Here is an 18,195-nt window from a genome sequence, read left to right as displayed (position 1 = left end):
ATCAAATCACTTGATAATGGAAAGGGGAATTGGGTGAGGGTGGTGGTGGTGGTGGTGGTTTCACCAAATACCTGTGGGATAATACCCAGTAGAACACTAGGTACCTCTTCTACCAAACTAAGGGGTTCAAACAAAGGAGAAAGTTTTAACATTGAATAAGTTGTCTAAACGTATTGCACACTTGACCTGCTGTATCGTGCATATCGTTGCAATTTATGTTACTTGCTCTTTTTTATTAAAAGGTTTCCCACGATTTCCATTAAAGAAACCAAGTTCTTTTTTTTTGAAGGCAAAGAAACCAAGTTCTTACAGGCAAACAAGAAAGAAAACTAACAAAGAAAGGAAAAAGGAAAAAGATCCAACATCCCAGCAACCGCTAGAGGGTTTTAAACTAATCCAGATACATGGCAGATCTATCCAATGCCTCATTTGAACTAATCCAGATTTTTTCATTCGGTAAGATCACTTACTGGGACGTGTCAGTAAAATCGATTAGGTTACCGGGCAAAATCTGTTGGACAGGACCGGGCAAAACCTTGTCATCAGCAGGCGACTCGAAGAATGCAAAATATTGATGCAAAAACGACCACAGTGGGAGTCGAACCCACGACCTTCTGATCCGAAGTCAGACGCGCTAATCCACTGCGCTATGCGGTCGAGTTATTTTTGAAATCATATTTATCATAAGAATTCTGTCTTCCGCTCGTTTGCAAGCGGTGCGTATAGTGAAAACTTCACAGGATAACCCTACTACTACACCACTGCAGTACAAAAATATTCCATTATTCCCATCATATGGATTGATCTAAATCGAATAGAAAATATGTCGAGGTAATTCAATTTGGATATCATCAGGAATATAGTTTGGATTTGTACCCGTTGACTAGTCTACAGCACGATTTTTTAAGTTTAGCCACTCTGCGTCGTATTTTGTATAATTGTGATTTGCAACACATCTGACGAAGGCATCATTCTCAGAAAAAAACAAAATCTGCAAGCATGTTATATTAGGACAATATAATTAATATTCATAACATTTTGACATGGGAGATGGAGTATTTATTAAGCAGGCAGCTGATCGATCTCCATGTAGAAATTCATCTATTAATTATAAAATGGTTGGTGACACCACATAGCACTTGGTGCATACAATGCATGAATCTGTCAATTTGCCACGACGCGAGTAGGCCAAAAAAAAAAACAGTGTAAATTAAGGGGCTCTTCACTTTAGCTACTCCTCCAAAGTAAGTGCATGCATGGTGCGTCCGGCGCTACCATCACGCGCGCGGTGGTGGCGGCAATAATGAGTCCGACTTCATGGGGTAGGTTCCGGTGGGCAACTTTATGAGCACCGAGAAGTCAGCCTGCGGTGGCGATGGTGGTTGCGAGTCCAACCTCATAGGCCACGACGCGAGTAGGCCAAAAAAAAACAGTGCAAAATAAGGGGCTCTTCACTTTAGCTACTCCTCCAAAGTAAGTGCATGCATGGTGCGTCCGGCGCTACCATCATGCGCGCGGTGGTGGCGGCAATAATGAGTCCGACTTCATGGGGTAGGTTCCGGTGGGCAACTTTATGAGCACCGAGAAGTCAGCCTGCGGTGGCGATGGTGGTTGCGAGTCCAACCTCATAGGGTTAGGTCCGGTAGGAACCTTCCTGCGCACGGAGAAGTCCCTCGGTGGTGGCGAGTCCGACCTCATCGGGTTAGGTCCAGTAGGAACCTTCCTGCGCACGGAGCAGGGCCGTCTCCAGAAATTCGGGGCCCCCGTGCGAAATGCATAATTGGGCCCTATATTTTAAAATGATCATATAACTAATGTGGCTTACATTATACTTTAGTACTTCATATGCGTTATTTTAAACCAAAAAAATGGAATTGTATCAATGTTATTGCTAAAAAAGTAAAGATATCACTAAAGCAATACTTGAAAGTATACCAAATATAATCCTAATCCATTGTGTTATTAGATTAATTCCCCAACGCCCCAAGTTATTTAGCATTTGAAGACTAGTCATTAACTAGTAATAATTGTTTCTAAGAAAGACAACTTTTAGATGGTAAATTTTTTGAATATCATTTAGAAGGATAACAACTTGACAATAAACAGAACACATCTGTCAAAAAAAACACATCATTAGTTCTCCAAAACCCTGAACGCAACTGAGCTAGAAGGAGAAAATTCGACAAGGTTATCATTGTGGCTACTAACGGAAGGAGATGTGGCAGCTCCCACTCACGAGCTATTTAATCAATCGGCCAGGAGATTCTATTAATGCGTACCTGCTTCCGAGCGGTCGCTGCCGGCGCCGAAGAAGATGTTGTAAGCGCGGCCGGAGAAATCCCTTGGAAGCAACGCGTCTAGAGCGGTAGAAGAAGGCGGCATCGCATCAGAAGGCGCATAGCAACGGCGGCGGCGCGCGGCCGCAAGCGACATGGCTCGAGCGGTCAAGCATCGAGGTTAATTCTCTAATATGTCTTTGGTCCGGTGGTTCTTTTCAGTCCAACCTGACCCAGACTTTGATCTGGCGTGGCACAGGCCATCGGGCGTCGAACTCGCGTTTAGCAATTTGCTCAGAATTGGAAGCTTACTCAGGCATGGGCTGGGCCATCGGGAGAACTCCTTGGAAGTTACAGGCTGGGCGCTGGGATCTAGGGGGCCCCAAAATTTTGAGGGCCCCGTTCGGTCGCACAGTCCGCACTGCCTCGTCGACGGGCCTGGCACGGAGAAGTCCCTCAGCAGTGGCAAGTCCGACCTCATTGGGTTAGGTCCGGTAGGAACCTTCCTGAGCACCGAGAAGTCCACGTGCGGCGGCGAGTCCGACCTCATCAAGTTAGGTCTGGTAGGAACCCTCGTGAGCACCGGAAAGTGCACATGCGGGGGCGACGGCGGTGCCGAGTCTGACCTCATCGGGTTTGACCTAGTAGGAACCTTTCTGAGCACCGAGAAGTTCACATCGATTGATTCACCGAACAGGGCCCCCGAATTCTAGGGGCCCCCAATTTTCTGCAGCCCACTAGTATGCTAGGTCCGGTTGATCAATTGATTCACTTCCTTTGCTGTTTTCTAGTGCGGTCCAAGCCTAGCAGGAGCAGGTGTAGCAGGCCACGATCAGTTCCCTTGGGAAAATATCCTTAAAAAAAAGTTCCCTTGGGAAAAAAATACACGTCGATCAGTTTCCAATCAATCGGTCTCCCGATATCAGATCGTTTTGAGTCTTTGATGCTTTGTTTCGCACCTTTCGCTCGATAGACGGGGGCTGGTTCTCTTTTTGAGGGAAACAGTGGGACTCCGTCCTGCTGCCAGCTTTATTGATAATCAAACACACTTACATCGTTTATCATAAAATAAACTTAGGGGGATCATCGTCCCAAGTACAAGAAGAAGAAGACTGAAAACTAGATTTAGCAAGTTCATGCGCCACAATATTTGCCTCACGCGGGCAGTATTCAAAATTCACCTTTGAGAAACCTGATGCCAATAAGTTGCAGTCATAGAAGATAGTTGTTGCAGCTGTAGCCGAGAAACCCCATCATTCATCGTTTGCACTACTTCAGTATTATCAAATTGTATAGTAAATCGATTGCATCCTATATATTGAGCTAACAGAAGTCCCTCTCGGAGAGCATAAGCTTTAGCAGTCATCACATCCGCCACAAATGGGAGATCTTTAGTATGAGCTGCGATGAATTTACCTTTGTAAGTCGTGTATAATAACACCCGCACTTCCACATCCTTGATCTGCACAAAAAGATGTGTCGACATTGATCTTCACTTCACCTTCAGGTGGACATGTCCAAGACACAGGTTTGCGCTGAATAGGGTTCTTGCGTGCTCGCCAATAGTTTGATGCCAGGGCTCCAATCGGCAAAGCCGAATTCTGGGGCGTTTACACCTCCTCACCATGGACACATTTGCGTCTCTCCCACCAGATATACCATGCCCCAATAAGAATAATTTCAAGTGATCCGATTCCACCAAGAGAGTCCCAGGTTCCCATTGTACAGATGATATGTTCCAACGCAATAGCTCCTGCTCTATCTATACTTACCGCATCCTCAATTACTGAAAGAACTCCAAGCTTCTCCCGTATTTTCTTTGCACGCATACATGTGAGCAGAGTATGCATTATATCCTCACATCCCACCAAGCACACCGGGCATCCACTATTAGTAATTATATGTCAATTTGCCAGAATACCAAAACAAGGGATGAGACCATGGAGAGCTCTCCAGCCAAAGATTTTTTTACTTTTGCAAGAATATTTAGTTTCCATAACTTTTTCCATACCGGGCTAATCTCAGACCTTCCCACACCTAAAGCTCTTCTCTCTTGTCGGCCGAAACGATATTCCCATTCAGCATGGTACACCGAGCGCACCGTGAAAAAACTGATGCTTGTATGATGCCATGCAATAAAATCATCCATACCAGGTGGTGCAATGGGAATCTCCATAATTCGATTCACATCCACTTCCCAAAAAAGTTCTCGTAATAAATCCTCGTCCCATAACCCTGTATTCGGATCAATAAGTTCAGCCGCTTTAGTCAAAAGGGTATTACCACGAGGAGTAACAAGCTTCCGTGATGGGCTGGTAGGGATCCAAGCATCCTCCCAAATATTTACTTGGGTTCCATCACCAATTCTCCAAATGCATCCCCTTTTGAATGTTTCCAGCCCCGCAATTACACTCTGCCAGGTAAAGGAACTACCATGTTTTAATTTAGCTCTGAGGTGATCTCCTTCAGAATAGTATCTTGCTCTTAAAATTCTTGCACAAAGAGACTCGGGCCTTTCCAACAATCAACATTGTTTTGCTAGCATCTCCATATTGAAGGTGTGTAGGTCGCGGAAACCCATACCACCTCTCGCCTTGGGTATGCACATTTTCCACCGGGCTAACCAGTGCATTCTCTTATGGTCATCATCATCACCCCACCATAGTTGCGAAATAGCATCAGTAATTCCTTTGCATATGTTTTTCGGAATCTTGAATACTGTCATCGCAAACACATGCATAGCTTGTGCAACCGCTTTGAGGAGCACGTCCTTTCCTCCCATAGAAAGTAACTTTTCCTTCCATCCATTTATCTTAGCCAGAACCTTATCAATTAGATGTCGAAAACAATCACTTCTATCTGCCCCAACCATAGCAGGCAGGCCCAAGTACTTATCAGTGAGGGATTTAGTAACAATATTTAACTTTTCACACACTATCACCCTATCATTAACATGCGTATTTGGGCTGAAGTAAATACTTAATTTAGCATCACTTACCATTTGACCCAAGCTGTCACAATACATATCCATAATTTTTTTCAACATCACTGCATTCTTTTCATTTGCTTCCATCAAAATAAGTGAGTCATCCTTAAAAAGAAGGTGTGTAATGATTGGAGCATCACGACACACCCTCACACCAGCTAGCTCTTTGTTAACTTCTGCGTGTGTAATCATACTAGAGAGCCCTTCAACATATAGAAGAAATAAATAAGGGGATAGCAAGTCACCTTGTCTGATGCCCCTGGTTGGTGAAAAAGATTCGGTTGTATTAGAGTTGAACCGAATTGAATACTTCACAGATTGATACACATGACATGATTAAGGATACCAATCTAGCATCAAATCCCAATTTCAGCATCATTTTCTCTAAGAAGCACCACTCCACTCTATCATACACTTTATGCATATGGAGCTTCACTGCACACAATCCCTTCTTACCCCTTTTCTTTTTGATAGAGCGCACACATTCATAAGCCAGCATAATATTATCCGTGATAAGTCATCCCGGGACAAACACACTTTAATTTTCCCCAATAATATCAGGTAAAATAATTTTCAGCCTATTAGCCAACATCTTTGATATCACCTTGTAAACACCATTGCATAGACTAATAGGGCGGTATTGGATGTTTTTTCCGGATTATTTACCTTGGGAATAAGAACCACCATCGTATCATTAGATCCCGTAGGTATCACTCCAGAATTGACAGATTCTAGTACTTCTTTGGTTAGATCATCACCAAGCATCGGCCAATACCTCTTGTAGAAAACAGCATGCAACCCATCCGGACCCGGAGCTTTGAAATCTCCAATTTGAAATAAAGCTTTTTCAACTTCCTCTGTTCCGCTTCCGCCCTGCCTGGTTCCGTCGTGTCCAGCCCCATCTTGAGTGAGTCTGAAGTTTTTAGAGAAACACCCTTTTATTTTTTTCGCTAATACTGCATTCCGAATATTCTTAACCATTTCCGTGATTGTTGCATCTGCGGAAAGGAGCTTTTCTAAGCCCAAACTGCTGAAATCCTATATGTGTTCTACTATCATAGGAAAGACTCGGTGGATTGGCGAAAATAGCCCTTGAGAATGATATCTTGGAAAAAATTAATTATAAAAAAATGATTGAAGATTTTATTTGAATAAATAAGAGGTGGATGATGCTTATTGGTAGAGCATGAGGTTGTTTAGTACTTTAGTGCTATATTTACTCTTTTAGCCTTTTAGAATGAATACTTGATATGCTTCCAAACATTTTACGGAATAGTACATTATGAAGTTGAATAATGAAGTATAGGCGTCATTTCATTTTACTAGTTATTGAGTTTGAACAACGAAATTTAGGCCTCATTTTGTAAGTTGCACCGGGCCCCCAAATCCTGGAGACGGGGCTAGTTCACATGCGGTGGCGACGCTGGCGGCGAGTCAGACCTCATTGGGTTTGGCCCAGTCGGAACCTTCCGGAGCTCCGACAAGCTGATCGGCGGAGGCGGCGGTGGCTCAGACGTGATGGGGTCAGGTCCGCGAGGCACCTTACGGAGCACCGGGAAATGCTCGCTCGTCGCCGGCGGAGGTGGCGGTGGCTCAGATGTGATGGATTCAGGTCCACGAGGCACCTTTCGGAGCACCGGGAAGTGCTCGCTCGTCGCTGGCGGAGGAGGCGGTGGCTCGGACGTGATGGGGTCAGGTCCACGAGGCACCTTTCGGAGCACCGGGAAGTGCTCGCTCGTCGCCGGCGGAGGCGGCGGTGGCTCAGACGTGATGGGGTCAGGTCCACGAGGCACCTTTCGGAGCACCGGAAAGTGCTCACCTGTCACCAGTGGAGGCGGTGGTGGCTCCGACGTGATGGGGTCGGGTCCATGAGGCACCTTCCGGAGCACCGGAAAGTTCTCGCTCGTAGCCGGCGGAGGTGGCGGTGGCTCAGATGTGATGGGGTCAGGTCCACGAGGCACCTTCCGAAGCACCGGGAAGTGTTCGCTCGTCGCCGGCGGTGGTGGGGAGCCGGACGTGATGGGGTCAGGTCCACCAGGGACCTTCCTCAGCACCGCGTACTGCGCCGCTGACGCCGTGGAAGACAGTGTCAACATCAGTGGCAGCAGTAGGAGGAGAGCCGATGGTGCCATGGCTAGCTGCTTTGCTGCGCTGTGTACGTATCCGTGTTTCGTTGAGATCGCTCTAGGTAGCATGCGCCTATATATAGTCTCGTCTCCTGGAGTGCGTACAATCGGATTTAATTAACGAGACGTTTCTTGTGGAGTACGGAGTAGTTAATTATTTTCCGGAACGGTTAGCTGTATATATATGCTGTAAAAAGCTTTAGTGTGCGTCGATCGGTTTCCGGAGACATACGTTAAGTGGGCGGTCTCAAGAAGAAAGAGAAAACTAGTCAGAGACACAGTTATTGGTAAGATTTTAATGGGATAATTTGGAGCATTAGGTTAGCCATAGTGTTAGTATCATAGCTAGTATTATGCACATTGATCCTACAAAAATACTGATATGGCAGCTAATTAAGGAGGAGAGAGAAGATTAGAGTAACATAGGTAGATACTGTATCATAGCGCATGTCACGAGAAAAGTTAATGCCAAACAAATCTTATGCACAAATTTGCATTGAGATTCTAAAAGGCAATAAGTATAGCATGACTATGATAGTACTTCATGATACAAACCACTATAGAGATAGTATCATACACAAGTATCATATGCATGATACATGATACTTACCACTATGACCAGCCTTATAGAGTGATTAATTACCCAATTAATTGTTTCGCAAAAAATTTAGCCAATTAATTAATTCTTGGTAATCCATATTAAATCATTTTTGGTAATCCATATATATATCGTTTATGTCTAAAAATAGGAATAAATTTATTTCATTCTGTTATCTCAAAAGTATTAGGCTAAGTTTGGAATGGCTAAAAATAGGAATAAATTTATTTCATTCTGTTTTCTCAACAGTATTAGGCGGACACGGCTTGCCTGTGCCCTGCGTGTGCGCCCATCCGTGCGGCCAGGGTACGTAGCATCCATCGCGCATCTCTAGTGTTTTCCGTCCGAGCTCGTTGCAAAAAAAGAAAGTAGAAATACATAATACCGATTACTTTCCATATAACAATAAGTCGTAGAGCGAGTTCGTTGGATCTCCGTAGTGTCTGCATGCTCAACTGATTCTCCCATCTCTGAATCAAGCTCGCCCGTGCGTCCCCGTCGTTGAGAGGAACCCGGCCGGCCTAGGAGCATCTCCAATCGCGTCTCCCAAATCGTCCCTCAAAGTGCGTCGGATCGAATATTTTGGGTGTGTTTTATTCGTGTCGCGTTTGGGGGACATCGCTCTCCAACCGCGTCCCCCAAACATCGTCTCCAGTCAGAAATTCAAATAGTTTGCATTCAAAAGAGATCGTTTTCGCTGAAGTCGTCGCTATCAGACTAGCGGCGATCAAAGTATTGGGCACGCGATCATATTACAGGCCGACGCAAAAATTAGAAGGAGAGGAAGGGGTTGGGCGACGGTGACGCCGACGGCGCATCCCGAGTCGACGTAGGCCCGTCAATCACGACGAACTCGTCGTGATCTGCCCGGTGTGCATGCTCCGTCGCTGACGCTGAGGCAGAGGCCGACGTAGGTGTACTAGCAGATGCTGTCGCAGACGCGTCTGCCAGCTCTTGCACCGGGGTTGGGGTTGCTGCTTGGGCCGCCGCCTCGGCCGCCGCCATTTTGGCTTCGATGTCATCGAGGATCTGACCTTTGAAGAAGTTGTGTGCCGCCCGCGTTCGGGGAGACATTCCTTCTGTCGACGCTCTCAGCAAGAACATGTCGTAGTCCATGGGCTCGCATTGGTGGCAGCGATACACCCGGCCAGCACGTGCTGGTGCGCGCGCGCCGCCAATGCCTTCTTCTCCAGCTGCGCCGCCCGTCGTCCTTTCCGCTCCGCCGTCGACATGTTCCAGCGCAGATAGACTTGATGCCACTAATCATCGGTCCAGCCTTCTGGCTTCTTCTTCGGAGTCGGCGCCTTCCGCGGCTTCGCGAAGGGCGCCTTTGCCCCTTTCGTCTCATTGCCCGACGGCTTTCTTGGCCATTTTTTGGGGGCTGTCGGCAGCGCCATGGATGGGGAGAGGGTAGTGGCTGCGGGAGGAATAGAGTAGCGACGGCGGGGGGGGGGGGGGGATGAATCGGCGGGATAGGAGGTCAAATGTATTGGGAGGGCAGAAATGCGCGGCGGGAGGCGCGATGTGGCGGGAGAGGGGGCCGAATTTTTCCTCTGCCGCTGACGCGTCGGGCCCGCGTCTCTTCGCCTTGCTTTTCCTGTGTCCGGCGTGCCCGGACCATCCCCTGTGTAGCGGGGACGGGCTCGGGGCGCCGGACACCGTATTAGGTTGCGTCGGACAAAAAGAGACTTTAGGGGATGCGGGTGGAAACGTTTGTTTTATCCGATGGGCCCCAAATCCCTTTGGAGGTGGTTTTGGGGGCGTGACTGGAGATATTGTAAGTGAAATTCACGTTGATCCAAGCCGCCGTCAACTTCATCCCGCTGCTCGCCTTGCCCCGTTTGTGTTCTGGCTGGTTCTGTTTCTCCAATCGATGACCGCAAGGCATGTGTGCAGCTAGAGAAGGTTTCGTTATCGCCGATGGATGATGGATCTGTTCATCGTGCTCGCCTGCGCCTGCGTCGGCCGGCGTGAACAACCGTCCTTTTTCCTCTTCCGCGTTGAACGCCTTGCGGAATCAGCCTCCTCGTCGCCTTCAAGCTCATTATCTCCACGGCTAAAAGCGAAGCCTCTGCGGGTGAAGCAGCAAGCCGATAGGACATCGCCTGTGGCGGGGCTGCGATGGTGCTGACCTCGACGAGTTCTACCTTTTGTCTACGGCGGTGACGGGCTGACTGCCTGCCATGTCCAAGCCGCTTGCCGGAATACCACATTGCGTCGTCAAGGATGCATGCAGGCCCGCATGAGCATGTTCGTCGTCCTAATTTGGTGCGTGTATCGCGGGGTCGAATTGCCCGTATTCTGGGATTTGTTTTCCAGCCCAAAGGCACGAATTTGAGAAAAAATTGCGGAGGCGTCGGATGGATGGGCAGGGCACAGGCAAGCCGTGTCCGTATTAGGCTAAGTTTTGTTTCTGTTATCGAATTTCAATACTAGGCAAATTTGTTTTTAACTCAACTTTAATATCATAATTTTTTTAAAAAATATACCCTTGCGTTTCTCAGGTTGACAGAACCAGTAAAGATCAAATTAGAGCATCTTTAGGAGATCCGAGATAACCATGGTACGGAAAATCCCAGCATTTTTCCGGTTTTGGTCACCTTTTCGGTCCGATACTGAAAAACCGCCTCGCCGGATAAATTTATCTAGGGCTTGGATATCGGCTAACTAATCGACCTTCTATATACCTAGGCCATAGGGCGACTTCGGGATCCTCTCCCATTTCCCCCACCGGCTTCGCCCACTTCTAGGGAACAACTTACCGTCGGTGGACCAAAAAAGCTTACCATCGACCCGCCCGTTCGCTCTGGTGCTAACACACCGGCGAGAAAAGCCTACCGTCGGTGCACCACACTTGTACGCCAGCAGTACACATCATATATCGTTGGCGCACCCCTGTTGTACGCATGCGGTATTCTTTTTTCAGAAAACAAAAAAAGGCCTTGTGGGCATGTGTGCACTTTTACAACAAGAACCATGAGAAGAAAAGAAAAAAAAGGATCAAGTACTCTAAGTCCTTCTTCGCCGGTCTGGATGGAAGCCTCAACAACGACGAGCTCGTTGCCTGGAGGTCGACGACGCCACTCGCAGCTCGGGCTGCTGGTGCTTGATGGCCACCTTCGCCGTAGACCAGCTCCCACCTCCTCGATGCAGACCATCTTGGGGAAGTGGCCGGCGATGAGCAAACTAAGTCAGTGGCCCTTGGCGCTCCTCCCGGTGTCCGTGTCCTTATTGCTCCTCCTTAGCCCTAGCGTCCACGGTGGCCTACAGGGGCGGCGCTAGGGTTATGCCGCGACGGTGCTCAGGTTTGTGTGTGGTGCAAAGGATGAAGATGCAGGGAGGAAGAGTAGGGTGTCAGGGGATGAGGCAGGGACGAAGAGGAGACAAAGTGTGTGTGTGTGTGTGTGTGTGTGTGTGAGAGAGAGAGAGGGTGTGTGAGGGCCGGTGGCGTGGGGGGTATTGGAAAAAAACGACGGGAGGGGGTTCATTTTTTTGCATCAAAATCTAAAACCTCTGAAAACTCTGTTTTCCCTTTGGAACTTGATGATTCTAAACAAATCACAAATAACCATAGGCCGTTAAATTTGGATGTAAATTTTTATGTAGATGTTTTTTCATTCAATTATTTTTTCCATTTGTTGTCGCATGCAAAATGCAGAGCCGTTTTACCAAACCATGGCGTCTTTTTGCAAAATTTATCGAAATTCATGTTTGTTATTTTCCTAGAAACTACATTACGTAACATAACTACATCTTAAATGATTTTAAAATTTTAAGTTTTTATCACTTTGAAACTGAAAAACGATCCACACGGGGATGAATGGGGCGACCAAAAGCTGCCGATATATACCCCCAATACAGCCGGTGTACTAGTAGAGTGGTACACCAGTGATAGCAATATACCTAGGCCCGGCTTAGGCCCTGGGCGACCTTGGGCAATGCCCATGGGCCACCGCCTGGGTGGGGCCCATTAGTTCATCTCTCCTCTATACGATTCTCGAATGCTGAAACTAAATCATGAAAAGGGCTTGGCCCAACGGGATAGAAAGAAATGAGGCTTAGGGAGGGGAACGGACGCAGTAGGAAATCAGGCTGAAAGAAAAAGACGATCGACTCAACTCTCTGCTCCGTCTCCTGCTGTTCAATCAATCGGTCCCGTTTGCTAAAAAAAAACTATCGATCGCCTCCTCCTCGCCAGCATGTACCCCAACTAGAAATGACAATGGGTACCCATAACCCGTGTATCTGCCAGATAAAAATCCGTTATAAATACAGGTATGAGAAGAAAATTATCCATGGGTACATACATAGAAAAATCACATACCCATCGGGTAGAGCGGTACGGGTATAGATCGCAGAACCCATACCAGTGTACCCATTTGCCCATCGTAATATTCTAAAATACTTAATTTTCCCTAATCACACATTGAGTAGCTAGGCAAAACCTCACGTTTTTGGGTCTCCAAATCGGTAATCCCAGACCTACGGAAAATGACTTACGGATGAAACTTACGGACGAACGTGGCCTCCTGCAGTTGGAGAGATCCGGTTGTTGTTCCGAAATTTGCTCACACTGATGCACCCTTGGTTTGACACGTCAGTCCGTAAGATTGTTTTGTAAGTAAATTGCCTGTAGATGTAGCATTACTCGTCTCCAAATCTTTTGGTGGGTTAGTGAGGGTTAGACCCTAACTTAGGATCGTTTCACGTCCTACCATGTGACAGTCGCGAATAATATCATCTTTAAGTTTGAGAAGGATGTTGTTGTTTATAATATGATCTTGTTTATAATTATGTGTTGATGTTTATAATGTGTTGTTTTTATATATTATGGTTACATATTGCTATTTACAACTGTTTTTTGGTCAATATGATGTGCTCTAAGCGCATGTATTTTTACCCACGGGTACCCATCTATCCTGTCGGGTGATGGATATGAGAAAACTTACACCCGTTGTCGATTATAGGTACGGGTCAAGGGTAAGATCAAGGGAGATGGGTACGGGTATGGGATAGCTCCACCCGTACCCATACCCGATGGGTGCCCTCCCCAACCCCAACCCATGGAGATCGTGTTCTTCTTCGATCGTTCTCTCCTATTGTCTACCGAGTAGGTAATTTTTGCTCCTATTAGTTTAGGGATCAAAAACTGTGTTTTCTTGTTTTCCTCTCATCTTGTATAAACATTGTGCTACGGTCACATGCGCACCAGTGAGCCCTTTGTTTGAAAATTTTAAAAAATATATTTTAAAAGTTTGGAAAAAATTGAAAATTTATTTCGGGAATACGCATACATGGTTCATATCCGTGTAATGTTTCTGTAGAAAACTTGTAATACATTAGTCTGTAGAAAAAAAATCTGACAGTATGTAGCTATTATATACAAATATTTTTGTCAGAAATGTGCGGTTTTCAAAAAATTCAAAAAACAAGCTTAGTGGTGCTCAAGAGCACATCGATGAGTTTTCGTACATACTACTTGTTATATTTTGCAACTCTTTTTTGTCTTCCTATGGTTATATGACATTATTTATGGACATCTCAGATTATATGTATCGTTGGATGTTAAGTTTTTGTATTTATATTTATATAACGGCCTGCGTACACATATATTAGTTTAGGGACCTCTTTGGTGACCTCTCCCAAGGGCCATGTGAAAGATAGAGCCGGCCCTGAATATACCAGTGGCATACCACCATATTGGGTATGCCGGCGGTATGGGCAAGACTTAACCTCGGTGTCCAAAACTATAGGTAAGCTGGCGGTATGCATGCATCACCGGCGCACGAAATAAACGGTCCGCTGGCGGCAAATAGCGCTAGCATACCACTTATTTGGTGCGCTGGCGGTATACCTGGGGCTATAGGTCATTTCCTAGTAGTGGGCACGCATCCTTCGCTACCATCCGGTTGATTCCGGCACTCCGGTGAGCCACCCCCAGTGGATCATGCACCCCCACTCTTGGCTGGATCGACAATGTGGCCGGTTAATAACCCAGCCACCAGCCGTGGGAACTCGTCAGGTTCTCCGCACGCGCTGCTGATGAGGACTACACTAGTACAAAATACCCTATTGGTGAAGGACCCCTTTTACTAGTGGACACACGTACGCCACTACTAACATGCCACTGATAAGATCCAACTGATGGTGTAACGACTTTGTACGCCGCCAGTAGTTGAGATACTGGTAGCGTGGGGACGTGACACGCTACCCGTACCTAAGACTAGTAGTAGCGAGTCTTGTTTCGGCATGCTACCAGCTAGACTGGTGGGCCAGGTTCATGTACACATGCTATTATTATTTAATAGAGATTTAAAAAAATATTTGGTATATGCAATACAACTTGTATCAGACAATGTTCAGTAGAAAGCTAGCTACATCTATGTAAGTGTTGCAACAGAACCACAAAGATCAAAGTACCACCATCATCTAACGGAGCAACATTATGTCACAGAACAATATTAAAAGGTAGATAGAAGTAGCATATATTATTTAATAAAACTTATAGCTAGCTACTACTCCACGGCCGCCTCCACCTCTCTGGGCCAGGGATGAAGCTAGAAAAATAATCCGATGGTGTCAGCCTTTGTAGCATTGACTTTATATTTACTTACAAACAATAGTTAGTGCAAATTTGGTGAACGATTTTCATATTCTATTGTCCTATTGGTGTCAGTTAACCCGCTACCATGCATGCAGCTTCGTCCCCATCTTCGGCTCCATGGGTGAGTAATGGACAATGATCTTTCATCATCTTTCGGGTCGTGGTATTCACCATCAGACGAAGAGAAGTCTGTGCCATCTTTGTAGTAGAAGTAGGTGTTGACATGTAGAAATGACACTTCTTCGCAAGCTCCATCTTGTGGAAGTTTATAAGCTCCAAACTCGTATTGAGGTAGACGGGTGGATGCAACGCCCCTATTACCCGGCGCTTGCCCGGGCTTCGGGGTCGCTGGCCTCGTGCGAGAGAAGAAACTAGTTAGCATATCACGATGTGAGCTGGGGCAAAAACTGTTCGATCTGACCGGCTCAACTCTCTCCGCGCATTGGAAAGAAAAAAGCAGGTGCAGTACCGGGACATGTGGATAACCAACTGACACACGATTGCTTCATGAAAGTAGAAGAGACAGGCTTCTTTTATTCATTTTCTGCACGTAGCCGTGATCAACGTTGTACTCTTTTTAAACATACTAGCAATAGATGGACGCCGCGGCGCCGCGCCGATTGTATAATCCAATGGTTGTAATATTTTTAAGACCATGCTTAGATTGATGGAAGTAAAAAAAAAATTTAAATAGTACTCCCTCCGTTCTTTTTTAATTGACTCGAATTTAGTACAAAGTTATACTAAATCCGAGTCAATTAAAAGAGACCGGAGGGAGTAGGTTATAAGATGGTTGGCACTGAAGTTGTCCTATCTTTGTTTGGCCCTCTCAACAAAGCCAAGAAGACATATGTCGTCCTATCTTTTTAGGATACATGGTTCATATTAGTTGTTCTTTAAAGCATATTTGATGATCTCCAATATAGTTTGTGAAATTCGTAGCAAGTTTGATTTCTTTCAAGATCAGTATGAACTGGAAAAAAAAAATCAACCGAGCTATATAGTAAAGTAGGATAAGCTAGATAATATAAGTGACCACATTAAAAAGTTGCTCCATATCTAGAACTCACATTATATTGGATTACATGATGGATAATGATGAGGAAGACGACAAGGATACAGGTTTCTTCTAGACTGAACATGAGGGACGTTGGCTGGTGGTCACATGATCGTCAGTATCGAGTATGGCCGCTTCTTTTAAATGGAGAATAGTTTTTTTTGGAGAGCTGGAGGTATGTGCTAGTAGCTAGCTCCAGTTTTTGGCGATGGATGACTGCTAGGAAATAGAGGATGAGCAATTTTTTGTAACCTCTTCGTACAAAAGCACATAACTGGCAAATATACATAACCGGTCTTGCTGAGCCGCTTTAGATAATCAGGGGCTCGAGTCTCAGCAGTCAGCCCAATGAAATGTGGGGACTATGCTTTGTTTTACTTCATTGCTTGCAGAAAAAAGAAGTTACTCAAGCTATTGTTTGTTCATATGGATGCATCAAATTGGAAGAAAATTTAGTTGGCAGATTACATGTGGTTTCACATAATACTCATAGTACAACAATATCATCGCGTTTCTCTTTCGATTATTTATTAGAACTTCCGGCAAGAATTAGCTATAGGAAAGAGAAGATTATAATGAGCAAGATAGATAGATACCTGTGGAGGTGGCGTTTTGGCTCATAGGAGCAAATGCTCCTATTATACAAAATAATTAAAAAATAATTTTAAAAATGTCAAAAAATTCTGACATAATTTTTTTTGTTGTACATCGTGACATTCTATGTTAGTGCACAAGTTTTCATGGAGTAACAACATTTTATGTGGTGTGTACAAAAAAGATAAAAAAATGTCCTGTACGTAGTCGTGTTATAGCATCAAAATTTATCTTTTTTACTGGATCCACAAATTTTTATAGATTTTTTTGAAAACTTGTGTACGAACATAAAATGTGTAGATGTACATGAAAATTTTTAGTTTAGAATTTTTTGACACTTCGAAATATAGATTCACACAATGGGAGCAAATGCTCCTACGAGCCAAAGTGAATATCCCGATACCTGTCTATAAAATTACAGTTTGTTTAAAGACAAGGGGTATCATTCCTGTAAAAACTAATAGCCTGTCTGCTTAGCTAATGTAAAATAAAAAATTGTCTTTAGAAGAATACCTATTGGAGGCTTGGAGAATTTGTTGACGTGGGCATTACCCTTCGGGTAACCGACGTTGCCCTACCCTGTATAATTTAGTTGGAGGCCCATGAAGGCACTTGAAGGCAAGGCGGGCCACTTGGATGGCGCACCAGAAGATTCCTTGGCGGGCAAGACAAGGAAGGAGCCGAACAAAGAATATTTAGATTTAGAACTACTGTAAATCTAGTCGTACTCGGTTAGATCTCTTGAGACCTGGCCTCCTATATAAAGGCCAGGAGAGGGGCTGCCGAGGGACACGATCAATCTTAGCAATCTTAGCCACCAAAGTCTAGAGCTAGGTCGCCGCAGCACTTAGTCTCTCGACGAGATCTCAGCCGAACCCTTCGGCACCCCATTGTAACCCAATATTCTCATAATCAAGATCAGACAGGCAGGACGTAAGGGTTTTACCTCATCGAGGACGCCGAACCTGGGTAAATCGCTCTCCCCGCTTGTCTGTGAACCGATGTCTCGTGTCAGCTTACAGGATTCCATCAACCCTAAGCCCCAATCGGAGGGCATTGCCGAGGAGTACCCTCGACAATTGGCGCCGTCTGTGGGAAGCCTGTCGGCACCAGGCAAGTCATCGGCAGTACTAGTCACATCTGCGGCGTTCTTACTCGAATCACCAACGCCAGCAGATCCAAGAGATTCAATCCGCTGCGGGTCCTTCGAGTTCGTGCCGCACCCCGAAGCGCCTCACCTGATCCTGCGGGATCGTCTGGCGACATGGATGCTACTTTCGGTGGTGTTCACTTCATCATCGACTCCGGAGGCTTCCTTCGCCTCCCTAGAACCAGCGCATCCGGCCCGGAGACCTCAGCGGGGGAAGGCGTCACTCCTATGACAACCCTGAAAATTCCATCCGGAAACATACAAGAGAGCAGCCGAGGAAGTTTCGACGTCACTGCAGGGCGAAGGAAAAGACGAAGGGACTCGCACCGCGAATAGGAAGAACGAACAGCAGCTCACCTTCGTCAGTTCGAACGAGGATGCCACGATACGTCATCAATCAAGGGTCGCACTCGCTCACCGTATCTGTCGGCTACGGAGCAGCTCGAGGCACCATGTTATCTTCACTCCTACATCGATCCGAAGGATGGACGAGAGAAATCCAGTCACCTGTTAAGGAACCGTCGACATTTTCTGGAAATTCGGCAGTTCTGCGACGACCTCAGAGCTGAGGCCATGTCTAGAGTTCGCACAATGGAGAGAAGGGCAGGATCCTACAGTTATCCACCAGAACCATACGTACCAGAGCCATACGTGCCAGCAGGAGGAGGCGAACATGCACCAACCGAGGTGTTCCCGGAACCATGCGGGCAAGTCAACATGATCTATAAAACCAGCTTTTCAAAGAGAGAAATCAAAAAATTCTCCCGAGAAGTAAAATATGCGGAAGTCGCCATGGTCGATACA

The 18,195-nt window shown here is 45.9% G+C and overlaps 1 non-coding gene across 1 annotated transcript; it reads right to left on the bottom strand.

Moving 5' to 3' along the window:
• Positions 1-583: 583 nt before the first annotated feature.
• Positions 584-657, bottom strand: TRNAR-UCG (transfer RNA arginine (anticodon UCG)). Its single transcript has one exon. It is a non-coding gene; the product is annotated as a tRNA-Arg (tRNA).
• Between the last annotated feature and the right edge of the window lie 17,538 nt (positions 658-18,195).

The sequence above is a fragment of the Lolium perenne genome, chromosome 1 (genome assembly GCF_019359855.2).
Source record: "Lolium perenne isolate Kyuss_39 chromosome 1, Kyuss_2.0, whole genome shotgun sequence".
Lineage (NCBI taxonomy): Eukaryota > Viridiplantae > Streptophyta > Magnoliopsida > Poales > Poaceae > Lolium > Lolium perenne.
The sequence above is the reverse complement of the archived record's forward strand: the minus strand, read 5'-3'. Positions and strand labels throughout refer to the sequence as shown.